The sequence below is a fragment of the Pongo pygmaeus genome, chromosome 5 (assembly GCF_028885625.2).
Source record: "Pongo pygmaeus isolate AG05252 chromosome 5, NHGRI_mPonPyg2-v2.0_pri, whole genome shotgun sequence".
NCBI classification, from domain to species: Eukaryota; Metazoa; Chordata; class Mammalia; order Primates; family Hominidae; genus Pongo; species Pongo pygmaeus.
This window is the reverse complement of record NC_072378.2, coordinates 3700625-3724215: the sequence shown is the minus strand read 5'-3', so window position 1 is coordinate 3724215 and position 23591 is coordinate 3700625. Positions and strand designations below refer to the sequence as shown.

Here is a 23591-nt window from a genome sequence, read left to right as displayed (position 1 = left end):
AGCACCCACCATTACCATCACCACCACCACCCACAGATGGACAAAGTTACCAATAGTCTCCTCTCTCAGGTTTCCCATATAATTACCTTTATTACACTTAACATAAATAAGATAGCCTCTCCACCTCTTTTATTCAGTTAAATGATCCAACCTACTAAACTTTAATTCAATTGACTATAGTTTGGCCACAAATACTATATTCACTCTTTCTCTAATCAAATCAGAACTTGAATGTCAATATCATCCCTAAGCCTTATCGTCCACCCTCCCATTATGCAGCATCCACCTCCTGAACTCAGTCACAGCCTCCAAATTCTATAGCCAGCTCCCAGAATTAAAAGGTTGAGCCTCAAATTCTCAGAAAAGTTTAACAAGAAAAACAACTAGAAAGAAGGAGATTTATCTTAAAAGTCTGATATACTGTTCTTTAGAATTTTCCCCTAAGTTCCAAGATGGTAACTTCCTCTTTCAGCCTTAATTCTCAGTGAAAAGTACCCACCAAACTGAAAGCTACTGCTTTAAGCTCTTAAATTTTATCAACAAAATGAGGCTGAGGACCTGAGCCCACACAAATGGTGAAACTTTAAGAAAGAAGAATAAATAGAACAAAAAAGAATGATTGTTCTACTTATTCTTCCCTGATTCAGACATCGTGGTTTGTTTTTCCAATAGGTTTTGTCATAAAGGAGGAAATAGGAATATTACAGAAAAGTTTGAAAAGAAATGTAAATAAATAAAAAGTTCACTCAACATGAACACATAAGTAACATAACTATTAATGTTTGCAAGTTCCCTTCCAATATTTTATGTGCACATAGATCTGTATATATTTAGCAATTTTAATCAAACTTTGCATCCCATTTGATGACTTTTTTTCCATTTAAGAATTTTTTTTTTTTTTTTTTTTTTTGAGACGGAGTCTCACTCTGTCTCCCAGGCTGGAATAGCGCAATGGCACGATCTCGCCTCACTGCAACCTCTGCCTCCCGGGTTCAAGTGATTCTCCTGCCTCAGCCTCCCGAGTAGTTGGGATTACAGGCGCCCACCACCATGCCCGGCTAATTTTTGTATTTTCAGTAGAGACGGGGTTTTGCCATGTTGGTCAGGCTGGTTTCAAACTCCTGACCTCAGGTGATCTGCCCTCCTTGGCCTCCCAAAGTGCTGGGATTACAGGCGTGAGCCACCGCGCCCGGTATTATTCTTGTTTTTATATAATCATCATAGTCATTGGTTTAAATAAATGTGGTACATTCTATTGTAATAAATAAATAAAAGTATCAATAGCAATAATACAACAGAGGGGAGGGAGCAGCATTCTGATCCAGTGACTCAGAAATGCCGATTAAATACACAAACTAATTTGGAAAAAAATGTGCCCTCCTCCAGGCTTAGTCACAGAGTAAAATATGCAAACAGTATCAATGTTGTAAAAATCTCACAAAACGAAAACTATTTTAACAGGAGAAAAAGAACTTAGTTTTCAATACAAGCAACAATAACAGACTCCCTCAAATAACACCTTTTGTCATGATTGGTTTTCATGTTACTTTCCACCACTCTGAATTCTATTTTAAACGGATTATCCTACAAGTGGCAGATATACTGTCCTCTCCAGAGTCAGCCTTGAAATGAAACAGCTCACGTTGGGCCTGGCCTGGGTGTAGGGTGTGCCCCGATAGCATCTCCACTCAATGATTCTTCTAACACCACCACGGTATCCTGAACCAGTTGTCAAAGCAAAGCCACAACACCTCACATCAACCAGGTACTAAAAAAGAACTAGTGCATGAATTCAGAATTCCGCCACCAGACCAGAAGTCCTTCAAAGGATATCTAAATAATATTATTGCATGCTTTCTAATAAAGGGTTTAAAAACATCTTCCAACCTTTGCTTGGTGGAAAGCCAATATTTTGGCATGCAATCAGGTAGGGGCAAGGGGAAGAACCCTCACATGTTTGGAGACAGGGAAGTACAAAATATACTAGAAGGGAAAAGCTTGAACAAGAAACCTGTGACTTCTATATGTGTTCCCTGGGGGAAAAAATCCACACCACGTGAGAGAGAAATGAAACCTAAGAGATGTCACAATTTCAAAATAAATTCTGCGCCATAAATGTCTCTGAGCTGTAAGACCTCATTTTTTTCTTTCATTTGTATCAAAGTAATACATGTTTGATAAAACAGTTTAAAAGAATGGAACATGGTTTTATATTTTTGGTTTAAAAAGAAAAGTAATCCTGAAAGGGTTATATTCACAAACCAAAAAGCAAGCAGTTTCCTGTCTATTTTTCTCTTCCCTGGAGGCAACCACCTCCAGTCATTTCAGTTGCTTCTTCTGGTGTTTACCTCCTTATTTTCTAATAATTCTTACATTGCTATTTTGTGACTAATCAATTTTAAATTTTATCTACTGACATTTTGTTTTGGTGGATGAAGACTTAATTTTTCTTATGATAGATTGAAATGTCTGGCCAGGTCATTTGAAGAAGAGGGTATTATGGATGTTGTCAGTTTCTGAGCCAGATAGGAAAAATGCAAGAAATTAAAGTACACGCCAATCCTAATTATAAATAGAACGGCAAAATGCCCAAACAAAATATTAACAAATGGAATTCAGCAATTTATGAATACATACATGAAAATGGACAAAATAGGCCTTTCTCAAAGGTAGCTCAACACTAGAATCTCTATGTTTAACTTACCACACTAATAACATCTCAGTCCCTGCAGATAAAATATTAATTGCGAACTAGAGTCCTTCACTTGATGAAAAGTATTTTTTAGAAACGTACAGCAAATGTTATTTTCATAGTATGCTTTTATGTCTTTTATAATTTTCTCAAAAATAAAATTATGGGGTGTTTTCACCAGTACGGGGCTTACTACAGCTGGGTGAAGGTAGCGAGTGTCCCACAGGCACCTTCTAGGAGAAGGGCAGATACAGAGAGAAGCTCTGATGCTCTTTCAAAGGGTGGTACATCTTTTGTTTTGAAGTGGCAAAGCATCACCTGAGGGATAGCTTTTAGAATTTTTACCAGGGAAAAGAGGGGCATGACAGAAGGCAGGGGCCGAGGAGAGTGGCTAGGAGCTCATGCCTACATAGAAAAGAGTCTGAGAAAAAGTCAGAAGCCTGCCTAGAATAGCACATGTACTAAATGTATCAGGAATGTCCCCCTCCCACTGTCCTCTTAAAGGAACGTACAAGATGAAAGTGTTGTTTTATGTAGAAACATGTAGAAAGCATTACAATATGACACTGGCCAGTTTTTCCAGGAGCCTTCTTTTTTTGGAAAGTGCTACAGATGTGGCTCTCACACTATGTTTCACAGCTGCAGCCCATGGAGGCAATTTAAAAATGTGTGTTGAAGCCAACTCTGGCTCTCTGGCAGTCCTCTCCTCTTGTTTTCAATACTGTCCTTAGCAAAGATGATTGGTATCTAAACACCTCTGTGCTCTGCTTCCTTCGTCAAACTGAAAGCAGGTGGTTCAGATCCTGGGAAGGGAATAATGGTGGGATTGATGATTGCCTTGAAATTTTTATTTTCCTCCCAATTTGGAGTGATCCTGGGTGAAGCGCTCCTCTAGTGGGGCAGCAGCTGCTGCTCTGCTGGACCTTTGACTGGGCTCAGGGATGGCCACAGTGCACACTGCTCACAGCCAACACTGAGCACCTGGCAGAACATCATGAGTGTCACAGAGGCCAGCAGGCCGAGGGACAGCCGGGTTTGCAGCAGGCAAGGCTGTTCCTGGAGCTGCTTTCCAGGATGACTGCTGCAGGATTCCTGGATAATGAGACTGGTAGAGGGAGGCCACCCTGAGATAACAACTTCTTGGCACTTGAAGCAGATGATGAACAATTGTCTAATAAGTTCAGGAATTGAAATTCTAAGATAGGAAAGTGCTTTAGAAAATACCTGAACCTAGCGTTGACTTTGGGTAAGCAAGTGAAGGACAAAGCACTCTTGGGGAAACCTGAAGACAAAACAAATCAGAGAGGTGCTGGCTGTTATCTCATTTATGGTGTTAAAATGTTCATCAGTTATTTATGTTGTCTCTGACAACATTATAACAATAAATAGAGATAGAATGTGCTGTTTGACTCTATGTACATTTGTTCCCTTCACTTTCAGCCCCTCTAAGGTCTCTCCTGTGACTGTGACTGCCTGCCCAGGGAACCACCACCCTGGAGCACCCTGGAGCTTTTGATAAACCCACTCACACCCCCAGCTTCATGGAAAACCAAACCACTTAATAATTTTCCCAGAGCTATCGTGATCCTCCAGGGACCCGCCAGCCCCAGGGGAGTTGCGTTATCATCTGTGGTTGCCAGTCGGTATTTTACTTGGCTCATCATTGTTAGGGTTTATTCTTTAAACAGCTTGTAAACATGGAAGATACTGCCCCAGTGACAGGACAGTTGTGCAATGTATACACAGGACAATTCTTGTTGCGGCTCCTAACAGGTCAGACCTACGGCCCACCCTCTCCATCTTTTAACTATCTGCAGACTTGTATTTTTTTGTTAGAAGCACCATTGATTGTGGTAAGAAATCCACAAAAGAAGAAATGACTTCGTGGTGTATATTCTTGCCACTCATTGCTTTAATTTGGGGCCAAATAAATAAAAAGACATGAGCTGGTTGCTTAACATTTATCCCTAGTTACATTTTGAGCTAGGCTTTACCCTAAACCTTTTTTTCATTTACTTTTAAATGTACATACATCAGCATCATTTGCTGTTTTTGGTATATAGTTGTGTAAGTATTGACAAATGCCTGGACACCTGTAATTTTTGGCAAGGTCTAAATCATGCTCATCTTTCACTTTGATTTCAAAGGTGCTGTTCAGGGCAGACATGGCAGAAAATCCGTTATTTATTCCAGTTAACCCGAGCTTCAGAAGCACCCACTGCACCCTGTGAGCTCATTTGCTGATGCTCCAGCGTGGGGCATTCTGCCTGCTGAGGTCCAAAGAACGTGTTCCGGCCTTTGAGTGGTACTCGGCTCTGTTCGTTGGAGACGGGGCAGGTGCAACACACCTGCTGGTTAGATCCTGGACTCTATGACTGTTACATGCCATGACTCCACAGCCCTGGCTATATGCTATGGTTTTTTGTTTTTTTTTTTGAGAAGGAGATTTACTCTTGTTGCCCAGGCTGGAGTGCAGTGGCGCGATCTCGGCTCACTGCAACCTCCGCCTCTCGGGTTCAAGCGATTTTCCTGCTTCAGTCTCCCGGGTAGCTGGGATTACAGGCACCCCCCACCACGCCCAGCTAATTTTTTCTATTTTTAATAAAGATGGGGTTTTGGCCATTCGCAGTGGCTCAGGCCTGTAATCCCAGCACTTTGGGAGGCCGAGGTGGGCGGATCACGAGGTCAGGAGATTGAGACCATCCTGGCTAACATGGTGAAACCCCGTCTCTACTAAAAAATACAAAAAAATTAGCAGGGCATGGTGGCGGGCGCCTGTAGTCCCAGCTACTCAGGAGGCTGAGGCAGGAGAATGGCGTGAACCCGGGAGGCTGAGGTTACAGTGAGCTGAGATCGCGCCACTGCACTCCAGCCTGGGCGACAGAGCAAGACTCCGTCTCAAAAATAAAATAAAATAAAATAAAAATAAAGATGAGGTTTCATCATGTTGGCCACTGCACTCCAGCCTGGGTGACAGAGCGAGACTCTGTCTCAAAAAAAAAAAAAAAAAAAAAAAAAAAGATGGGGTTTCATCATGTTGGCCAGGCTGGTCTCAAATGGTCTCAAACTCCTGATCCACCCGCCTTGGCCTCCCAAAGTGCAGGGATTACAGGCTTGAGCCACCGCTCCCGGCCCTATGTTTTTGTTGTGTTGCCGTTTATTCAGAAGAAACTCTTGGCCTATGACTTCCTGGCTAGAATGTCCCAGTGTCTCAGTTGATATTAATAGTTTAACCTGGGGTATGGGAGGGAGGGAGGAGGCTTTATTGATGACTGCTGTTGCTCTCCTATGGGAGTATGTGTGAGGTATTGCTTCCTATGGGAGTATGTGTGAGGTATTGCTTCCTATGGGAGTATGTGTGAGGTATTGCTCTCCTATGGGAGTATGTGTGAGGTATTGCTTCCTATGGGAGTATGTGTGAGGTATTGCTTCCTATGGGAGTATGTGTGAGGTATTGCTTCCTATGGGAGTATGTGTGAGGTATTGCTCTCCTATGGGAGTATGTGTGAGGTATTGCTTCCTATGGGAGTATATGTGAGGTATTGCTTCCTATGGGAGTATGTGTGAGGTATTGCTCTCCTATGGGAGTATGTGTGAGGTATTGCTCTCCTATGGGAGTATGTGTGAGGTATTGCTCTCCTATGGGAGTATGTGTGAGGTATTGCTCTCCTATGGGAGTATGTGTGAGGTATTGCTCTCCTATGGGAGTATGTGTGAGGTATTGCTTCCTATGGGAGTATGTGTGAGGTATTGCTTCCTATGGGAGTATATGTGAGGTATTGCTCTCCTATGGGAGTATGTGTGAGGTATTGCTTCCTATGGGAGTATATGTGAGGTATTGCTTCCTATGGGAGTATATGTGAGGTATTGCTCTCCTATGGGAGTATATGTGAGGTATTGCTGAAGTCTTGCCATGAAATACTCTTCACAGAATATTTTAACAAAATTGAAATATAGCAAAATATAGCAATGTTTTTGGTTACAGTTCTATGAGTTTTAACACACATAAAATCATGTGATCCCCACTGCAAGCAGGAACAGAATGGTTCTGCCATCCCAGAAAACTCCTTGTATTATCCCTTTGAGTCACACTCTTTCCCCATTGCTACCCCTGGCAACCACTGACCTACTTTCCACACCGCTATAGTTTGGATATTTGACCCTCCAAACCTCATGTTGACATTGGATCCCAAAGTGGGAGGAGGAACCTAGTGGGAGATGTTTGGGCTGTGGGGGTGGATCCCTCATGAATCGATGAATGTTCTTCCTGGGGGAGGAGGTGAGTGAGCTCTTGACCTGTTAGCTTCTGAGAAAGTTGGTTGTTAAAAAGAAGCTGGCAGCTCCCCCTCTCTCCTTTTGCGTCCCCCCTCACCATGTGACCTCTGCACATACCAGCTCCCTTTTGCCTTCTGCTTGAGTGGAAGCAGCCTGAGGCTTCCCCAGAAGCAGATGCTCATGCCATGCTTCTTGTACAGCTTGTGGAACTGTGAACCAAATAGACCCCTTTTCTTTAGAAATCACCCGATCTCAGGTATTTATAGCAATACAAACTGACTCTGATGCGTACCTATATTTTTTGCCTTTTCCAAAATGTCACATCATGGAATCATACAATATGTAAATTTTAAGTCAGAGTTATTTCACTCCAGTATAATGCATTTGATTGTCATTCATGCTGTTGCATGTGCCAGTAGTTCATTCCTTCATTCCTTTTTTCTTGTGGTTTTTTTTTTTTTTTTTTTTTTTTTTTTGAGATGGGGTCTTGCTCTGTCACCCAGGCTGGAGTGCAGTGGTGTGATCTCAGCTGACTGCAAACCCTGTCTCCCAGGTTCAAGCAATTCTCGTGCCTCAGCCTCCCAAGTAGCTGGGATTACAGGCGCCCACCACCATGCCTTCTAATTTTTTGTATTTTAGTAGAGACAGGGTTTCACCATATTGACCAGGATGGTCTTCATCTCCTGACCTCATGATCTGCCTGCCTCGGCCTCCCAAAGTGCTGGGCTTACAGGTGTGAGCCACCGTGCCTGGCCCATTTTTGTATTTTTAGTACAGACAGAGTTTCACCATGTTGTCCAGCTGGTCTGAAACTCCTGACCTCAGGTGATCTGCCTGCCTTGGCCTCCCAAAGTGCTGGGATTACAGGAGTGAGCCACCATGCCAGGCCAGTTCATTCCTTTTTGTTGCTGAGTAGTGTTCGATTGTATGGAAGCACCACAGTTTATTCCTTAACTTCTTGAAGGACATTCTTTCCAGTTTTCCTTTTTTTAAATTTTCTTAAAAAAGATGGGGTCTTGCTCTGTTGCCCAGGCTGGAGTGCAGTGGTGCAATCATAGCTCACTGCAACCTCAAACTCCTGGCCTGAAGTAATCCTCCTGCCTTGGCCTCCCAAAGTGCTGTTATTATAGGCATGCTCTACCAGGCCCAGTCCCAGCTTGTTTTCATTTCTATACCTATGAATAGGATTGCTAGGTTATATAGTAAGTCTTTGTTTAACTTAATAAAATCTACTAAACTGTTTTCTACAGGGACTGTATCAGTTGTCATTCTCAGAAATATATGAGAGTTCCAGTTCCTCTGCATTCTTGTCAGCACTTAGTGCTATGGTTTTAAAGTCCTCTAAAAGTTCATGTGTTGGAAACTTGGTCCCCAGTGTGGCAATGTTGAGAGGTGGAACCTTTGAGAAGTGATTGGATCATGAGGGCTCTGCTGTCATGAATGGATTAATCATTTCATGGATTAATTGATTAATGGGCTAATGGATTAATGGGTTATCATGGGAGTTGGTTAGTTATCACAAGGGAGGGTCTGTTATAAAAGCCAGTTCAGCTCTCTCTTGTGGCCCCCTCTCTGTGATGTCTTCTGCCATCTTGTGATGCAGCAAGAAGGCCCTCACCAGATGCCAGTGCCATGCTCTTAAGACTTCCCATCCTCCAGAACTGTAAGCAATAAATTTCTGTTCTTTATAAATTACCCAGTCTCTGGTATTTTATTATAGCAACATAAAATGGGCTAAAACGCTGGATATTATGCATTTTTATTTTTTATATTTTGGTCATTCTACTTAATAGGTATATAGTGGCATCTCATTGTGGTTTTAATTTGCATTTACCAACTGGCAAATGACGTTGAGCATTTTTTCATGTGCTTACTTGCTATCACAGTCTTCTTTAGTAAAATGTCTGTTCAGATCTTTTGTTCATTTTCTAATTGGGTTGTTTGTTTTCTTACTATTGAGTTTTGAGAGTTTGTATTGTATTCTGAGTACAAGTCTTTCATCAGGCATGTGATTTGCAATAATTTCTACTAATCTAGCTTCTCTTTTTATTCTCTTGTCTTTTGCAGAGTAAAATTTTTAATTTTGATGAACCTCAATTTATCAGTTGTTCATTTATGGATCATGCTTTTGATATCTTATATGGGAATTCTTTGCCTAAACCAAAGCCACAGACATTTTCTCTGATGATTTCTTCCAAAAGTTTTATAGTTTACATTTTCCATTTAGATCTGTGGTCCATTTTAATTTTTACATAAGATGTGAGGTTTAGTATCCTTTTCCTTCCATCTAAATGTTGGACTTCCTTCAACATTCTTTTTTTAAGTGACTAGTCTGTCACCCAGATTTTCCAAAAGCCTGCACGAAGCTTGTATCTTTTCTTGATAATGCGAATCTATGGTGGAGGCAGAGGATTATTACCCTTCAGAGTGCCGAAGTTGATCTCAGGGACTGCAGCATGCCTCCCTCTGTCCTTGGCTTCAATATATAGTGTCCTTCAGTAGACTCAGGCTCCTTGGCATATTCTGGGCCACATGTGCAATATAACTGGCTGTCAGTGGTGTCAGTGATGACACCAATGGCATTGTGCCTTGGGGCTTCCCCAAATGCTTCCTCAAGACATGTACAGATGGCCATTCTGATACAAAGCAAGCCCATTTTCAGACACACTGTTCCTAAGATGTAATAGTTTGAGAGTCTACTAACACACAGCCATGTTTTCTTTGTAACCAAAATTAACTTGCTGGATCTTGACTGAGCCAGTGGGAGTATCTATAATTGTTCTAGGTATTAAGATTGGGTCTTGGTGTCTGCTAGATGGTGCATACTGTTTTTCCTGGAAGAACTTACTGTGAGTGATGCCAAGGATACTGAGATTCCAGGGGCAGATGAAATGTAAAAGGTGAAAGCTTCCTGAATTTTATCCTTGAGATCGTCCATGCAACCACCATACACAGCTACCATATTCACTGGGTTTGCCTACAAGAGTTGATTGCAATTGAATATTGCTAGAGGGTCTTCAGTAAACTGAGTATTTTGCAATGATATAGTAATTCTCTATACAAGGATTGCCAAGACCAAAGGCCAGGGGTCTAGGGGACAGGACCAGACTGACTGAATAAGGATGTAAGGCTTAAAATTATTGCTGGGTTATACGGCCTCTTTGCTACTGCTGTGTGGTTTTATTTTATTTTTTTCTGCTGCAGGGTCTGGCATGATGTACATGCTCAGAAATGTTTGATGAATGAATGAATAGATGAACGAACAAATATCACATTGATAATATGACACTGTGATACTATTGACACTGACAACACTAGGCATTACAGTAAAAGCATTCACTGCTACATTTTCACTTTCAGTTCTCTATTTTGAGGGAAGGTGTCAAAGTTCACTCTTCACAAATCCCTGAAGCTCTGGAATCCTGCAGCTGGAAATGCGGCAGCCAAAGACATGGCATGCAGAGCGGAGATAGTCCCGTGGCTGGAAATGCGGCAGCCAAAGACATGGCATGCAGAGTGGAAATAGTCCCGCGTGAGGTCGGAAGTCCACAGTGTCAGGAGAATTGGGTTCTCATGTTGGCATTACTGCAAATTTGTGATGGGCTTAGAGGAAGCTATATAAGTTTTCTAAGCTTCATTTTTTATCTGAAAAATTACATGCTGAGAATTTCTGATCCTTTTGAGTTGTGCAAGGCTAGGATTCAACCAAGAGAACTTTCTCATAACTCATCTAAGTTGATCACAAGACGTGAAACAAGGGAGCCCAAAGCTTGCTTGCGTCGTTCCCCCTGTGGCTTCTTATCTAGAGACTCCAAACTCCAGTTTCTTGTGGCGGGGGTGGAAGTGGAGAGATGCCAACTCAGCAAAGGCCCTAACTCATGGATCACATCAGACTTTAGCTGTTCATAATGGGGCTGGCTGATGTGTTGTCAAATTAGTCCAAAGTCAAGTCCAAAGGGCAGAGGAGGGATGAGATCAGTTGCAAGAAACCCCGGGTTGGGCAATAGTGGGGAAGGAGGCGGTCACTGGGACTTACAGACAGAACATGGCAAAACAGCAATGGCAACTGCACAGACTTCAAGGAGCCAACTCTAGGACAGTGAACGCTAGAAATGCAACCCCTTATGCTCCCCTGGGGCTCCCTGTAAAATTTCTCCATTTCTAGTTTCCTGGTTGGGGAAAATATTTTCTTCTGTCATGCTCCTCCTCCTCCTTCCTTCCACCCTTCCCTAACACAACAGGACTGTCACCTGCTGGGCACTTCACTGACATGCAGAAACCCAGGACAAGAGGAACGCATTCTACCATCAGGGGGGCCACAGATTACCCAACCTGAATTTCTCTCTGATATCTGCTCATTTATTTATTTGAAAATAAAAATATTTTTGTACTGCTTGAATTTTGTGAAAGCTTTACATAAAATGGCCTCTATGCAATTCTACACCTGAAGGATAACCATTATTAATTGTTGGCATTTACCTTCAGACTTTTAATGCATGTTAATTTTAATATAAATGGGATCATTCTGTATGTTAATATCCTCAAACAATATAGCATACTTCTTTCCATGGTAACACTAAAAGGCCTACCTGATCTTTTTTAATGGTTCCAACATATATTTCAATATAAGACTATATCAAAATATATTTTACCAGTTTTTTATTGTTAAACATTTGTTTTTATTTTTTAACTCTATAATCATTCTTATATATGCATCTCTGTGAGATAATTCTTAGTGCCTAGAAGTTAATGTATATAATTATTAGTAACCTTTTTAAACCTGATAGCCCTTGACTTTGATCTTAACTTTAGCATCTTTTCATATGTTCTTCAAATTTTATGATCAAATCTTTTACCAATTAAGATTGTTTTCTTATTGATTTATAAGAACTCTTTGTATATTGAGGCTATCAATTGATCTTTCATATAAGCTCCAAAAATTTCCCTCAGTTTGTTACTTACATTTTAACTCTGTGGGTTTCTGTTTTCTTTTTTTTTTTTTTGCCATATAAGTTTTTCTATTTTTATTTTTATGTATCCAAATCTGACAGTCTTCACTTTTATGACTTGTGAACTTTATACATATATGAATTTCATACATATTTGAACATAAGAATATATCATATTGTCACTCAGTGTCACACACATTCACTCAGTTTTATAGGTTTTAAAATGCCTGTTTCTTTTTACACATGTAGTTATTCTTGTTGGGATGTAGTTCTGAACATACTGTCAGTTGGTACCAATTTTTCACAAAATAGGATACTAAATTAAAATAAAAGCTTAGAAATTTTTTCTCAACCTGCCCCATGGGTCATAGGTATTCTTGCTAATTCATAGTGGAAAAATAATTTTAAAAATGTTTTATATTCATTTGCAAGTCACAAAGCTTGCTTGTATTGTATACTCTATCAGTTGAGAGACTTTGTGTCCCTGATAAGAGAAAGCCTGACTTACATCGGCTTAAATAAAATATTTAATAACTCATTTATCTGAAAAGATCACAGGTCACATGGGCTTTGGATGTGACTTGACTCAAAAGTTCAGTAATCTCACCATCCCTCTTTCTACTTCATTGTTAGGCTGGCACTCCTTAGAGCCACATGATGATTTCCAGCAATTTCCAGGGGCTACATGCTGTCTTACTTGATTGCTCTCTCAGAAGGGTGATCAGATCTGCCAATAAATTTCTTCTTGCTTTTTAAAATCGTCATAGCCAGGGAAATGAATAGTCCCTTTAGATTAAAAATACTTTATTTAGGCCTACGCTAAAGCTGGGAGTAGAGGGGAGAATGGTGGTAAAACATAGGATGGACTGGGGAAAGGTGATAGCCATCCAAACAAAAACTGGGATCACATAACCAAGAGGAAGGGAAAATGGAAGCTGAGCGCTGAAATTAGCAAATGCTAACCACACATGCACGGTCCTGCTTGATACAAGAATACTGTGAAGATGAGTAGCTACTACCACACCTGTCTTACAGACGAGAATACTGAAGACTCTAAGAGAGGTGTATGTCTTGCCTTTGGTCACTCATTTAGTTGCTAGTGAGGCTCAAATCTAGATCTTACGATTCTAAATTCTCCGCTCTTACCAGTATCCTAAATTACCACCCCACAGGCTTGAACCTACTGCTGAGTATATGGGACTGACTCAGTTCTACAAACTTGTTTTTAAAAATTAAAAAGGTTGCCAGGTGCAGTGGCTCATGCCTGTAATCCCAGCACTTTGGGAGGCCGAGGTGGGTGAATCACCTGCGGTCAGGAGTTCAAGACCAGCCTGGCCAACATGGTGAAACCTCGTCTCTACTAAAAATACAAAATTAGCCAGGTGTGGTAGCACATGCCTGTAGTCCCAGCTACTTAGGGGCTGAGACAGGAGAATCGCTTGAACCTGGGAGGTGGAGGCTGCAGTGAGTCAAGATCATGCACCACTGTACTCCAGCCTGGGTGAGACAGAGCGAGACTCTGTCTCAGATTAAAAAAAAAAAAAAAATTAAAAAGGTCAAAGGAGATAGTAGCTATTCAACATAAGGGTGAGCCAAGAAGATTCGATGCTCTTACTGTGGGCAGAACAGCATGTGAGGTTCCACTATGGTGGCACCAAAGAATTAGAGGATCCTATTCTCTCTTAGCCTGGGTTCACCCAGAGAAGTGTGTCTCTGGAGTGTATCTCAGAACTGTGGGGTGGGGAGAACAGGGGAAGCATTGATTCAAGAGCTCCCATCTCCAGTGGAAGATGGTTCCTTCACAGGATGTTGTTACCCCACATCTTTAAGGGGTGTATGAGTGAGTGCCCCGTGGGTTGCCTGAGACACCCCAGCCAGCCACTGCATCTGAGAAGCCAGGGATGGGCAGTGAGAAGAGGCATTCTCAGCGTGCTGCTGCGTGAAGCTGGTTGGATGGAACTGTTCACTGTAGCAGTGGCTGGAAGGAGCAGGGAGGAGAACATTTTAAGTGGGACATGAGAGGTCTTCCTTACGTGAATCCATTATAAGCTAGCAATACAAAACTCGAGTTAAGGAAGTGATACACACACAAGCCCAAATTCCTCTTTACTTAGTTCATGTCTGATCATTCTTACTTGGAATATTACAACCACATTCTAAAAAGGTCTTCCTAGTTTCTCCTCATTCAACTACTACAGTAGTCTTTCTAAAATAAAAATTTAAAAGTTGTTATTATTTTACTGAAAGGTTCATTACTCCCGACTGCTTCCAGGAATATGTACGAATTCCTTTGCTTGACATTCAACATGCTTCACAATTGGCTTTACTCTAATTAAACAGCTGTACTTCCCGCAACTGCCCCCAGCTGGACTCAAGCCAGTCTAATTTCCTTACCGTTCAATAAACAGGCCAAGATTATTCCTTCTCGGTGCCTTTGCTAATATTGTTCACTCTAACGGGCAAGGATGATATGCAAAACATTTACCAACTGCTATGGCAGGTGCTAACCAATGAGGGTGGAGACTGAGCCAATCAGAACTGATATCAGGTGTAACTGCCAATATGGGTTGACCAGTTGACTCAGTCCCGCCCCCAGCCTCCATTTGCTCTACTGAAATTCCATTTCTTTCATCTTCCATGAAGTTTTCCTGGACTGCTCTTGCCCATGTTGGTTTTTTTTTTTTTTTTTGAGACTAATTACTATTTTAAATTCTTGTATCCAGGATCTTATTAAAGATGTTCGTGTGATTATACAAGAGCTTGAAACACCACTTTTTGGGCAGCACACCCCTCATCACCTCTCCATATGGTAACACCTTTGTGATACTTTCTACAGAGAGTAGAAAGATAGAAGTCAGTCTTTCCTACAACATGGTTGATGAAAAACAATTTTTATTGTTAGTTTCAGAAAAGTTTCAGCTTTGAAAATTCATGACTAAAACAATGCATGACTGGTAGTGACATAAATTTTAGAATTTTTGTCAAATATGAGGAAAATCTTTACTAAGCTTCTTTCAAGTGTAACTATAAAATTCCAGGGAATTTCAAATATCCTTGAAATGCTCTTTGAATTGCCTTTAGATATATTCCTGGAAGCCATCCCAACACCATGAGGGCTGGCAATATTTTAACCTGTGTGATAGTTAACACATGGCCCCCCAAATGCTTCGATACTCCCACATTGAGAGGTGGGTCTACCTCTCCTTCTCTTGAATCCGGGTGGGATTGTGACTTGGTTGTAACCAACAGAATGCAAGATCACAAAAGGTGATGTGGCTATGGCTTTGGTCCCTGGAATACTCATCTTTGGTGTCCTGACTCATTATGTAAGAAGTCTAACTTCTCTGCAGCCCCCAAGCTTTGAGGAAGCCTGGGCTATGTTTAGGGGATGCAGCTGACAGCCCTAGCTACAATCGCCACTGGCAGCCAGCGTCAACCACCAGACATGAGTGTGGATGCCTCCATTTGATTCCAGCCCCTGTTAGTAGGGTCACCCCCACCATGGAGTCTTCTCAGCTCCCCAGAAGTTGCTGAGCAGGGACAAGCTGTGGCCTGTCCAAATTTCTGTCCCACAAAATCCATGAACATAATAAAATGATTGTTTCATGACACTAAGTTTTGGAGCAATACTTACACAGCAGTAGTGACAAAAACAACTATGGGCAAAAGTCACTATGACCCAGGTGCACTTGGAATATTTCTGATCCTGGGCTTGAGTACAAATGGCCTATATACACCGCATGTCTAAATGTGTAAAGGCTTTAAATAGCATAAGGAACACTAACGAACAGTTAAGTAAACGTGTTCTCTCCTCCTTCTATAAAAACTATTCCCTTATAATGAGCTTAAAGGCCACGTTTGGATTTAGAATTCCCATGGAAGCCTGGCCTCTCACCTCCTTTACCCACCTAAGGCTTCATCCTGCACTTTGCATCTTGCCAGGCTTCACACATATGCAGACCCGAGTTATATCCACACTCCCTGTAGACAGTCGCCTCTTGGCCACCTCTTGGAGCACCAACAAACTCACTAGAAGTGAAGTTTGTTGTCCTTAGAAAGGTAGATATAGATGAGGGCCCCAAGCAAGCTCTGATGCAGGCTCCAGGTGTGGGGCAGGAAATTCCAGGATCCCAGATATGGCGTGGAATCTGGGGCTTGGGCTCTGGGCGCGTCCAATCATTTGGCCCCTAAAGCTTCTCACCTTATGCCAGACAATGGCCAGAGGGCAGCAGCCTTGCTGCAGCCGAAGGCACTACTTGTGCTAACCACAAAAATATACCCGTCTTAACTCAAACCCAGTGTTTCCTCAACTCAACTTTCCCTTTGTAGTTTTGCCGCACTAGACAAGGGGAAGCCAGACTGGAAAGGCACAGCAATCCTAATCAAGGAAAACATTACAAAACACAAGTCCCCAGGGAAGGAAGGAGCCAGGAGCCATGGCTTCATTAGCTTCCTGGAGATCCACCTCTACCTCCATTTTCTGGTTCATTCTTTCCCTCCTGATAGACATGCTGGGGAAAACAAGATGCTCATCAGATATGTCCTGAGGGTTCCAGGAGAGAGTTTCAATGAGTGCAGAGGTCAAAGCTCATGGCTGTCCGGCTGCAGGGACCTGCAAATGTGCTTTTATTTGGCCTGTGCCAGGTTTAATTTTTTTTTTTTTCTGAATAAGTGGCTAAAATTTAAAACTGTAAGATTTTACATTAGAAGCTGGATATCTTGTTTTTCCTGGAAATTAGGAAGATCTGGAAAACTGGACCTGCATTCCCACACGGCAATAAGTAGCCAGAAGGGATGAGTGGTTGCCCCTTAGATAAGCTCTGAGCTCTGCAGGTCTCCCGGCCTCACCAGCTCACAGAAGCCCTCACACTCATCTTTCTCATTGTCTGATTCCTGGGGTTGTTCAAGCATGCACTGTGTGGGTTGGCGCAATAAGACACGAACCCGGATATCCACAGAACAAGACAGTGAAGACTAAGTGTTATGCTGCACGGTCGGTAAGCCCATGGCAGAAGCTTCATATTTGTCAAGTGAATAAATGGCTGCAAATATGAAAGACTATAGTGCAGTTTTGGTGAATGTGCCAGGAAGATGGAGAGTCAAGCAATAAACTTAGCTGTTTCAGAATCTTCTCCAAACAGCACATCTCATACAGCTTTCTTCCTTTACTATTTAGTCTTTAATATAATAGCCATTATCTGCTAATAATAATAGACCCTACTTTGGATCCTTAAAGAGAAGAAAGCTTCCAAAAAAATTTCTCAAATAAGTGGATAAATGAGAAAGAAAAGGCAAAACTGCAGTTCCATTGGTGAATTACTTCAAATTTGTCATGAAACCTAGGTTTATTTTTATCTTTCTTTTAGACTCAACCATAGTTTTGTCCATTCTATGTAGCCCTTAAAAAAAAAATAAACACCATAGTATGGTGGTTCCTCAAAAAATTAGAAATAGAATTACCATATAATTTCAGCAATTCCACTTCTGGGTATATATCCAAAATAATTGAAAGCAAGGACTCAACCAGGTATTTACCTACCCATGTTCATGGCAGTGTATTCACAACAGCTAAAAGGTGGCAGCAATGCAAGTGTCCATCCACAGATGAATAGATAAGCAAAATGAGGTTCAGCTGCACAATGGAATATTATTCAGTCTTAAAAAGGAAGGACACTTTGACACGTGCGACAACATGGATGAACCTTGAGGACATTATGCTCAGTGAAATAAGCGAGTCACAAAAGGACAAATATTGTATGATTCTACTTATATGAGGTGCCTAGAGTAACCAAATTGACAGAGACGGAGAGTAAAAGGGTGGTTACCAGGGGTTAGAGGAGTGGGGGATGGGAGTTATTATTTAATTGGGACAGAGTTTCAGTTTGGGAAGATGAGAAAGTTCTGGAAACGGATGGGGGTGATGCTTGCACAACAATATAAATGAACTTAATACCACTGAACTGTACACTTAAAAACAGTTAAGATGATAAATTTCATTATGGGTATTTTGCCGTAATACGAAATAGGTACAAAACATACACTTGTGAATTTCAGTTTCTCATTTAAAGTCAAAATTAAACACAGATTACTTCCCTGAGAGGATATGGAACAACTATCAGAGAAGCAGATGGAATGGGAAGATGAAACTCAGAGTTCACTAAGCTAATTGGCCAATTGAGGGAGGACCCATCGTACTTTAAGGTAAGCTACTGTCTGACCTCTGCAACCCTCCGGGCCAATAAACACCTCCTCCCTTTAGTTAGACAAATGCTGGGAGAATCAGAATTCAATTTTCACAAACTTTTTCAAAATATTATTTAAAGAAGATGCAGAAAAGCCAGTTAAATGTGGGTAAGGCTGGCCTAACCAACGTTTTTAGAAAACACTTAGCATTACTTGGTCAAAGTAACATCGCAGCCCAAGAAGACCAGCGTATGAAGTGATAACATCTATAGTTGCAGAGGTCTGTTCTGGGACCAGCCAGGGACGCAGACCCCAACCTGGGACACAGATGAACCAGGAGTGTTAAATAGTAATATTTGCATGAATGCACAGTTAGATAGTATATATATTGAGTTGTATATTTTCTTTTTTCTCTTTTTTTGAGATGGAGTCTCACTCTGTTGCCCAGGCTGGAGTGCAGTGGCTGATCTCGGCTCACTGCAACCTCTGCTGCCTGGGCTCAAGCAATTCTCCCGCCTTAGCCTCCCGAGTAGCTGGGATTACAGGCACCTGCTACCATGCCCGGCTGATTTTTTTTTTTTTTTTTTTTTTGAGACAGAGTCTTGCTCTGTTGGCCGGACTGGAGTGCAGTGGTGTGATCTCGGCTCACTGCAACCTCCGCCTCCCGGGCGCAAGCAATTCTCCTGCCTCAGCTCCTCTCAGTAGCTGGGATTACAGGCGTGTGCCACCACACCCAGCTAATTTTTGCATTTTTAGTAGAGATGGGGTTTTACCATGTTGGCCAGGCTGGCTCGAACTCCTGACCTCAGGTAATCCACCTGCCTCAGCTTCCCAAGGTGCTGAGATTACAGGTGTGAGCCACCGTGCCCGTTCAATTTTTGTAGTTTTAGTAGAGACGGGGTGTTACCATCTTGGCCAGGCTGGTCTTGAAATCCTGACCTCATGATCCACCAGCCTCGGACTCCCAAAATGCTGGGATTACAGGCGTGAGCCACCATGCCTAGCCAGTTGTATATTTTCATTAGTGTGGCTCTAATAAACACAAATGTCTAATCTCATCATGCCGAACATGATTATACTAAAATACACAAGGAGTTTCTGAAACACATACGTGCCTTTTAATAATGGATCTGCTTATTATCACGTTATTCTCTTAGATCACACAGCACACAAACACTCACAGTCGTTCAGAATCCTTGCCATCAATCTGGGTTCTGACCTTAGCTAGCTGTCCAACCTCAGGCAAGATACCTCCTGGGACCTGAATGTCGTCATCTGTAAAACTGCAACAACTCTATCTACCTCGCAGCATTGTTGTGAAGATGAAATGAGTTAGTGCAAGTAAAGTCCTTTTTAAAGCTGGGTCTATCACATAGTAAGTGCTCAATAAATTTAGCAATATGTGTTTGTGAGCAGGTAAGAGCAGTATCTGGATAGCTCCTGCCTCTGACCCACCCGATCCCTTCCTCGTATTTACAAGTCATTGATATTTTAGTTTCAAATTCATGTGTCCAAATTCTTTGGTAGACTTTTCCTTTCCTATTAGCCCTTTGACTCCAGAGCAAGGATGGTAAGACGCCCAGGGAAAGGTTGTGATGTGATCACAGATTGCTGTCTACATTCACACTCAGCTAGGGTTACTTGCAGGAGAAACCTGCCCCTAAGCACACAATCCACGTGTGCCAGCAGTGGACGCACACAAGGGCCCTGCTGCCACCATGGCTGGGACCTCACCCGCCTTGGGCACAGGCAGGGCCCAGCTTTTCAGATGAGATCACCAGTGTCTGACCCAGGAGCCAAGTGCTCAGGCCAAAAGACTCCAAATTAAGCCAGCTGAAGTGCTTTCTTTAGAGATGGGAGGACATGTGTTCCATTCTTAAGGGGAGAAAGCAACTCAGGACTTCATGTTTTCATTATACTTGGCTCTCACTGCCTCTAACTCCAGGTGTTTGTGGAACAGGGAAATGAGCTCCGAGTCAAATGATAAAGCTGATACGATTCATGTGTCTTTCAGGAGGAAAGAGACAGGAAACGGAGGCCTGGCTGCCTGGGCTGTGACGTCACCCCTCTGGCATGCTGTCCGGGCCTGGAAAAATGCAGCTGGCACTGCCTTGAGGATTTGGAGCAGGAGACAGGAGCTATGTGGGTGCTTGGCCAGCTCCCGAGTACAATAAACTTAATCTTGGAAGTCTTACTCTCGAGGGTGAGGAAAGGGTGAAATGTCGGTATGTAGACTCTGTCGCCAAGAAGCACCAGGAGAAATGAAAGAAGAAACAAATCCCTTCAGTTAAAATGCCAGTGGAAAAACACTTCTGAAAAACAAACACCGAGAAGCACAATGTGTTTTTATGTGCTTGAGATTTTTTCAAAACGAGTTTTGGAAAATAGTCTCTTGATGTTTACATAGTTCCCCGTGAATAAAGGGCAACTGGGAATTTGGCCTGGCCTGGCTCTCAAGTAGGGGTCTGCAAACTGCAGCCCGAGGGCCCGTCGGTCGCTGCTGGCTTCTTTCTATGAATGCTGCCCTACTGAACACAGCCGCGCCCCTCCGTGACCTGTGCCTGTGGCTGCCCACATACTACCACAACAGAGAGGCAGGGGGCATTGCAGCACTCACCTCACAGCACACACATCAAAATAGTTACTGTCTGATCCTTTACAGAAAAAGTTGACTGATCCTTGGTCTCAAACAGGAGAGGGAAGTACTCACTCACCTCAGTGCCCATTTCATGCAGAGCTGCAAGAGCTGTCTGCCCTACCACAGTGCGGCCAGTTAATTGTCTCTTCTTGCCAGAACACATGCTTGGCTGGCGGCTGTGGGGAGGGCAGTCTGGCTAAATAATGCATCAGCAGGGCTGCCTCTGTTCTTAGTTTTCCTGCAGACTTTGCTGGGTCATGCAGCTAGGTTAGATTTGAGAGGGTCCTGCAGGACCACACTGACTTCTAGTTCCCTGTCTCCTTATCTGTAGGCTCTGTGAGTGCAGGGCAAGGCCAGCTCATTTTTGAATCTAATTTGTACCATAGAATCGGTGCTGAATAAATGTTTTTTTTTTTTTTTGAGACGGAATTTCGCTGTTGTTGCCCAGGCTGGAGTGAAGTGGCACCATCTCGACTCACTGAAACCTTCACCTCCCAGCTTCAAGCGATTCTCCTGCCTCTGACTCCCAAGTAGACAGGATTACAGGCATGCACCACCATGCCTGGCTAATTTTTGTATTTTTAGTAGAGATAGGGTTTTATCATGTTGGCCAGGCTGGTCTCAAACTCCTAACCTCAGGTGATCCACCCGCCTCAGCCTCCTAAACTGCTAGGATTACAGGCTGAGCCACTGAGCCTGGCCAATAAATGTGATTTTAAATAATAAACAAGTGCACATACACTAGATTACATTGTCAGAATTACAAAGTGAGTGGCAGTCTCAACCCCATCTGTTGAGACCTCATCCCATGCAGACTGTCCAGAACCTCAACCCAGCAGGGTTCAACCCAGACATGAGGGTTGCAGGGCAGCTACAAAGGTAGCCCCTCTTCAAGCCAATATACATATTTTTACATTGGTCCACATTATTTAGTAAGAAGAAATAAATTTTCTTTTAGTAAAACGTGGTAAAAGATACATATATGTATATATATGTATCTTTCTTTCCATCAAGGGCTTTATCAGCACGTTGAATATAACAGAACATCTAGACGTGCTGAATTTGGAATTGGCTTTCAGTTCACAGTTTTTCTATCACTTGTGACTAGATTATGATTTAGTCATTCACACAAAGAATTGAAATAACAATCTAATTCAAAATTGATTTAATAATTATTAATTGTTTTTCCTGGCTTTCATTACCCTAAAAACATGTTTTTTTTTTTTCCTGGAGGCCTTATTCTCTTGAGTTTTCTTTTGCAATTTTCTGAACACAATTTCTTGGCTACATGTTAAATACTTTGAAATTTATGCAATAAAACAAAACCACGCAGTCCCAGGAAACATCCCTCTACAGCGCATTACTTGGTTTCAGAATCTCGTTGACCATGTGGTCAGCTTCAGCAGGCTGGTTTCAAGTTTGGTGATGGGAACCCAGGGGCCGCCCCTTCAATATTTCCCCAACTAAGAAAGATGAGCACAGGCAAGGGGATCTGTCTCGCTTCCTCTTCAAGGCTTGACTACTATGGTTGGTATAGGATAGGCTTATATTTAGCCAGTTATCTAATGAATTGTATGTGGAGACCTGAATTCATCAACATCCCAATTGTGATGGATTCCAGTAAGGTTCGAGCACATCCATATTCCTGGTGCAAGACAAGTCTCCTGAGTGTCCCACCTCCTAATCCCGCTTAGCTGCCTCACTTCCTTCCTTCACAAAGATTGAGTCAATTTACAATCTTAGAGCAACAGATGACCATGGAGCAATAATGATAGTAATGATGGCTCCCATCAGACCGTGAGCTCCATCAATAGGGATATCTGTCTCTTTTGTTTGCTCACCGCTACACTGCACTCCGGGAACAAGTCTAGCACTGCTACGGCCAAGGGAAGTAGAGTCTGGCTAGCAATCCATCAGGGTGCAATAGATAGGCACTCAATAAATACTTGCCAAATGAATGAATTTGCTGAAAGCTTACTGTGGGTAAAGTTCTTTCCGTGTCATTTCATTTAACCCTCGTGACCATTACAGTGAGCAAAGCATTGCTATATCCATTTAACAGGTGAAAAATTGAGGCTCTGTGTGCAGTTAATTGACTTGACCACATACATTCAGCTGGTGAAAGGGGCACCCAGTTGAACTCAGGCCTACTTGGAGTCACAACCTTTACTCTTTCCACAATGCAACTCAGTCCCTGGGGCCATGCAGTTGGCTCTATTAGGGAATGAATCCTGGTATTCAGACCGGTCAGGCATGGAACATGCCGGTGCAGGTATTGGCTCACCACAAAATATTAATTACCACAGGGGAATAGGTTAAAGGCTATTTGTAGGGTAGCAGGAAGCCTAATCTATTGCCAGCTACAGATAAAGACCAGCCAGAACTCTAGCATATCGCTGGCAATGAGGGGTGGCTTTGTTTGACTCTGTGTGGGCAGGTTTTGTCGGATAGCAAGAACACCCAGGCCGGTACTGCCGAAAGCAGTGTATGAGGATTCTCTAATTCTACTCTTAATTTGTCTAGTCAAATGCAGGTTTTATAACAGATGGGCTCTGGCTTATGGTCCATGGCCAGACAGGGAGAACTATGTATCACATGTAATGTAGTCCCGTGTGTGAGGGCTCCAGGTCACATAGCACCAGGTCACATGTGCTCCAGGTCAGCATGGCTAAATATGAAAGGACACACACCCAGCTGGGCGTGGTGGCTCACGCCTGTAATCCCAGCACTTTGGGAGGCCGAGGCGGGCGGATCACCTGAGGTCGGGAGTTCGAGACCAGCCTGGCCAACATGCTGAAACCCCTTCTCTACTAAAAATACAAAAATTAGCCAGGCGTGATAGCGGGTGCCTCTA

General features: G+C 42.5%; 1 protein-coding gene across 3 annotated transcripts in view; it reads right to left on the bottom strand.

Annotated features, from left to right (window-relative positions):
* Nucleotides 1–23591, bottom strand: part of FAM50B (family with sequence similarity 50 member B) — a 54135-nt gene that overhangs the window by 5712 nt on the left and 24832 nt on the right. Inside the window, exon 1 of one of the 3 annotated variants that reach the window (XM_054492942.2) lies at nucleotides 14311–14428. The exons of 1 other annotated variant lie outside the window; for it this stretch is intronic. The gene's annotated coding sequence lies outside the window, so the exon portion shown is untranslated. Of the gene's footprint in view, nucleotides 1–14310; nucleotides 14429–23591 lie in introns of those variants that run through there. One more of the 3 variants, XM_054492940.2, reaches the window with a different exon arrangement.